This window comes from Macaca thibetana, chromosome 6 (assembly GCF_024542745.1).
Source record: "Macaca thibetana thibetana isolate TM-01 chromosome 6, ASM2454274v1, whole genome shotgun sequence".
NCBI classification, from domain to species: Eukaryota; Metazoa; Chordata; class Mammalia; order Primates; family Cercopithecidae; genus Macaca; species Macaca thibetana.
In genome coordinates, this window is record NC_065583.1 from 79,216,205 (window position 1) to 79,222,204 (window position 6,000).

Here is a 6,000-nt window from a genome sequence, read left to right on the forward strand (position 1 = left end):
GTTGTTCAGTTTCCACATAATTGTGTGGTTTTGAGTGAGTTTCTTAATCCTGAGTTTTAATTTGATTGCACTGTGGTCTGAAAGATAGTTTATTGTGATTTCTGTTTTCTTACATTTGCTGAGGAGGGCTTTACTTCCAACTATGTGGTCAATTTTGGAATAAGTGCCATGTGGTGCTAAGAAGAATGTATATTCTGTTGGTTTGGGCTGGAGAGTTCTGTAGATGTCTATTAGGTGCAGAACTGAGTTCAAGACCTGGATATCCTTGTTAACCTTCTGTATCATTGATCTGTCTAATATTGACAGTGTGGGATGTTAAAGTCTCCCATTATTATTGTTTGGGAGTCTAAGTGTCTTATTAGGTCTCTCAGGACTTGCTTTATGAATCTAGATGCTCCTGTATTGGGTGAATATATATTTAGCATAGTTAGTTCTTCTTATTTAATTGATCCATTTACCATTATGTAATGGCCTTCTTTGTCTCTTTTGATCTTTGTTTGTTTAAAGTCTGTTTTATCAAAGACTAAGATTGTAATTGCTGCATTTTTTTTTTTTTTTTTTTTTTTTTTTTTTTTTTTTTTTTTTAGCTTTCCATTTGCTTGGTAGATCTTCTTCCATACCTTTATTTTGAGCCTATGTGTGTCTCTGCAGTGAGATGGGTCTCCTGAATACAGCACACTGATGACTCTTTACTCTTCATCCAATTTGCCAGTCTGTGTCTTTTAATTGGGGCATTTAGGCCATTTACATTTAAGATTAATATTGTTATGTGTGAATTTGATCCTGTCATTATGATGTTAGCTGGTTATTTTGCCCGTTAGTTGATGCAGTTTCTTTCTAGCATCAATGGTCTTTACAATTTGGCATGTTTTTGCAGTGCCTGGTACTGGTTGTTCCTTTCCATGTTTAGTTCTTCCTTTAGTAGCTCTTGTAAGGGAGGTGTGGTGGTGACAAAATCTCTCACGATCTGCTCACCTGTAAAGGATTTTATTTCTCCTTCACTTATGAAGCTCAGTTTGGCTGGATATAAAATCCTGGGTTGAAAATTCTTTTCTTTAAGAATGTTAAATATTGTCTCCCACTGTCTTCTGGCTTGTAGAGTTTCTGCTGAGAGATCTGCTGTTAGTGTAACAGGATTGCCTTTGTGGGTAACCAGAACTTTCTCTCTGGCCTTAATATTTTTCCTTCATTTCAACCTTGGTGAATCTGACAATTATGTGTCTTGGGGTTGCTCTTCTTGAGGGGTATCTTTGCGGTGTTCTCTGTCTTTCCTGAATTTGATGTTGGCCTGCCTTGCTAGGTTGGGGAAGTTCTCCTGGATAATATCCAGAAGAGGGTTTTCCAATTTGGTTCTATTCCCCTGTCACTTTCAGGCACACCAATCAAATGTAGATTTGGTCTTTTCCCATAGTCTCATATTTCTTGGAGGCTTTGTTTGTTTCTTTTTACTCTTTTTTCTCTAATCTTCTCCTATCACTTTATTTCATTAATTTCATCTTCAGTCATTGATATCTTTTCTTCCACTTGATTAAATCGGCTACTGAAGCTTGTGTATGTGTGACGTAGTTCTCCTGCCATGGCTTTCAGCTCCATCAGGTCATTTAAGGTCTTCTCTACACTTCTTATTCTAGTTAGCTCTTCATCTAATCTTTTTTCAAGGTTTTTAGCCTCCTTGCAATGGGTTCGAACATCCTTCTTTAGCTCGGAGAAGTTTGTTATCACTGACCTTCTGAAGCCTACTTCTGTCAAATTGTCTAAGTCATTCTCCATCCAGCTTTCTTCTGTTGCTGGTGAGGAACTGTGATCCTTTGGAGGAAAAGAAACGCTCTGGTTTTTAGAATTTTCAGCTTTTCTTCTCTGCTTTCTCCCCATCTTTGTGGTTTTATCTACTTTTGGTCTTTGATGTTGGTGACCTACAGATGGGGTTTTGGTGTGGATGACCTTTTTGTTGATGTTGATGCCATTCCTTTCTGTTTGTTAGTTTTCCCTCTAATAATCAGGTCCCTCAGCTGCAGGTCTGTTGGAGTTTGCTGGAGGTCCACTCCAGACCCTGTTTGCCTGGGTATCACCAGCAGAGGCTGCAGAACAGCAAATATTGCTGCCTGATCCCTCCTATGGAAGCTTCCCAGGGAGGCACCCACCTGTATGAGGTGTCACTTGGCCCCTACTGGGAGGTGTCTCTCAGTTAGGCTACACGGGTGTCAGGGACCCACTTGAGGAGGCAGTCTGTTTGTTCTCAGAACTCAAACAGTGTGCTGGGAGAGCCACTGCTCTCTTCAGAGCCATCAGACAGGGAAGTGTAAGTCTGCAGAAGTTTCTACTGCCTTTTGTTCACCTATGCCCTGCCCCCAGAGGTGGTGTCAACAGAGGCAGTAGACCTTGCTGAGCTGCATTGGGCTCCGCCCAATTAGAGCTTCTAGGCTGCTTTGTTTACCCACTCAAGCCTCAGCATGGTGGACACCCCTTCCCCGCCAGGCTGCTGCCTCATAGCTCATCTCAGTTTGCTGCACTAGCATGGGCATGGGACCAGTCTAGCCAGGTGCAGGGTATAATCTCCTGGTGTGCCATTTGCTAAGACCATTGGAAAAGTGCGGTATTTAGGTGGGACTGTCTCATTTTTCCAGGTACAGTCTGTCACGGCTTCCCTTGGCTAGAAAAGGGACATCCCCTGACCCCTTGTGCTTCCGGGGTGAGGCAATACTCCGCCCTGCTTTGGCTCCCCTTCCATGGGCTGCACCCACTGTCCAACCAGTCCCAGTGAGATGAACCAGGTACCTCAGTTGGAAATGCAGAAATCACCTGTCTTCCGCATTGATCACGCTGGGAGTTGCAGACTGGAGCTGTTCCTATTCAGCCGTCCTGGAACAGACCTACCCTGTTGTATCATTCTTATGCCTTTGCATCCTCATAGCTTAGCTCCCACTTATAAGTGAGAATATACGATATTTGGTTTCCAATCCTGAGTTACTTCACTTAGAATAATGGTCTCCAACTCCATCCAGGTTGCTGCAAATGCCATTATTTCATTTCTTTTTATGGCTTAGTAGTATTCCATGGTATATACATAGCATCTTTTCATTATCCACATGTTGGTTATTGGGAATGTAGGCTTGTTCTGTATTTTCACAATTGCGAATTGTGGTGCTATAAACATGCATGTGCAAATATCTTTTTTATATAATAATTTATTTTCCTTTGGGTGGATACCCAGTAGTGAGACTACTAGATCAAATGGTAGTTCTACTTTTAGTTCTTTAAGGAATCTCCTTTCTGTTTTCCACAAGGGTTGTGCTAGGTTACATTCTCACCAGCAGTGTAAAGTGTTCCCTTTTGAAAATCCATGCCAACATCTGTTATGTTTTTACTTTTTAATTATGCTCATTCTTGCAGGAATGAGGTAGTATCTCACTGTAATTTCAATTTGCATTTCCCTGATGATTAATAATGTTGAATTTTTTTTCATATGCTTGTTGGCTATTTTATATCTTTTTTTGAGAATTGTCTATTCATGTCCTCAGACCACTTTATGATGGTATTATTATTATTGTTTTTTCTTGCTGATTTGAGTTCCTTGTAGATCTGGAAATTAGTTCCTTGTTAGATGCATAATTTGTGAATGTTTTCTCTCACTCTGTGAGTTGTCTGTTTACTCTGCTAGTTATTTCTTTTGCTGTGCAGAAGCTGTTTAGTTTAATTGGGTCTCATCTACTTATTTTTCTTTTTGTTGCATTTGCTTTTGTGTTCTTGGTCATGAAGTCTTTGCCTAAGCTAACATCTAGAAGAGTTTTTCCAATGTTATCTCTGGAATTTTGATGGTTTCAGATCTTAGATTTAAGTCTTTTCTCCATCTTGAGTTGATTTTTGTATAAGGTGAAAGATGAGCATCCAGTTTAATTTGCCTATGTGTGGCTTGCCAATTATCCCAGCACTATTTGTTAAATAGGGTGTTTTTTCCCCAGCTTATGTTTTTGTTTGCTTTGCTGAAGATCAGTTGATTGTAAGTAACTGGCCTTATTTCTGGGTTCTTTATTCTGTTCCATTGGTCTCCGTGCCTATTTTTATATTAGTACCATGCTATTTGATAACTATAGCCTTGCAGTATAGTTTGAATTTGGGTAATGTAATGCCTCCTGAATTGTTCTTTTTGCTTAGTCTTGCTTTGGCTATGCAGGCTCTTTTTTTGTTTCATATGAATTGTAGGATTTTTTTTTTCTAGTTCTGTGAAGAATATTGATGGTATTTTAATGGGAATTGCATTGAATCTGTAGATTTTCTTTTGGCAGTATAGTCATTTTCACAATGTTGATTCTACCCATCCATGAGCATGAGATGTGTTTCCATTTGTGTCATTTGTGATTTCTTTCAACAGTGTTTTATAGTATTCTTTACAGAGATCTTTCACCTCTTTGGTTAAGTATATTCCTAAGTGTTTTTTGGTTTTGAAGCTGTTGTAAAAGGGATTAAGTTCTTGCTTTGTTTCTCAGCTTTGTCATTGTTGGTGTATAGCAGTACTACTGATTTGTGTATATTGATTTTGCATCCTGAAATTATACTGAATTTATCTGTCAGATCTGGGAGCTTTTTGCATAAGTCTTCAGGGTTTTCTAGATATATAATTATATCATTGGCAAACAGCAACAGTTTGACTTCTGTTTCACTGATTTGGATGTCCTTTACTTCTTTCTCTCGTCTGATTGCTCTGGCTATTACTTCTAGTACTGGATTGAACAGAGTGGTGAAAGTGGGCATCTCTGCCTTGTTTCCATTCTCAGGGGGAATGCTTTCAACTTTTGCCTGTTCAGGATGATGTTGGCTATGGATTTGTCATAGATACCTTTTATTATCTTGTGGTTTGCCCCTTATATGTCAATTTTGTTGAGAGTTTTTATTATAAATTGATGCTGGATTTTGTCAAATGTATTTTCTGCATCTATTGAGGTTATTACATAACTTTTATTTTTAGTTCTGTTTATGTGATGCATCACATTATTGACTTGAGTATGTTAAACCATCCCTGCATCCTTGGCATGAAACCCACTTGATCATGATGTGTTATCTTTTTGATATGCTGTTGGATTCAGTTAGCTAGTATTTTTTTGAGGATTTCTGTATGTATGTTCATCAGTGATATTGGTCTGTAGTTTTCTTTTTTGTTATGTCTTTTCCTGGTTTCAGTATTATGGTGACATTGGCTTCACAGAATGATTTAGGGAGAATTCCGTCTTTTTCTCTCTTTTGGAATAATTTCAGTAGGATTGGTATCAATTCTTTCTTGAATGTCTGACAGAATTTAGCTGTGAATTTATCTGGTCCTAGACTTTTTTTTTGTGGGCAATTTTTCTATCACTGTTTCAATCTCACTACTTGTTGGTCTGTTCAGAGTTTTTATTTCTTCCTTATTTAATCTAGGAGGGCTGTATATTTCCAGGAATTTATTCTTCTCCTCTGGATTTTCTAGTTTGGGTACATAAAAGTGTTCATAGTAACCTTAAATTATCTTTTGTATTTCTGCAGTATTGGTAGTAATATCTTCCCCTTTCATTTGTAATGGAGCTTATTTGTATCTTCTCTCTTCTTTTCTTGGTTAATCTCCCTAATGATCTATAAATTTTTTGTCTTCAAAACACCAGCTTTTTGTTATTTACCTTTTGTATTTTTTTTGTTTGTTTCGATTTCATTTAGTTCTGCTCTGATCTTTGCTATTTCTCTTCTTCTGCTGGTTTCAGGTTTGGTTTGTTCTTGTTTCTCTGGTTCCTTGAGGTGTGACCTTAGATTGTCTATTTGTATTCTTTCAGACTTTTTGATGTAGGCATTTAATTCTATAAACTTTTCTCTTAGCACCGCTTTTGCTATATCCCAAAGGTTTTGATAAGTTGTGTCACTATTATCATTCAGTTTAAAGAATGTATTAATTGTCATCTTGATTTTATTGTTGACCCAAAGATCATTCAAGAGCAGATTAATTTCCATGTGTTTGTATTGTTTTGAGGGTTCCTTCTG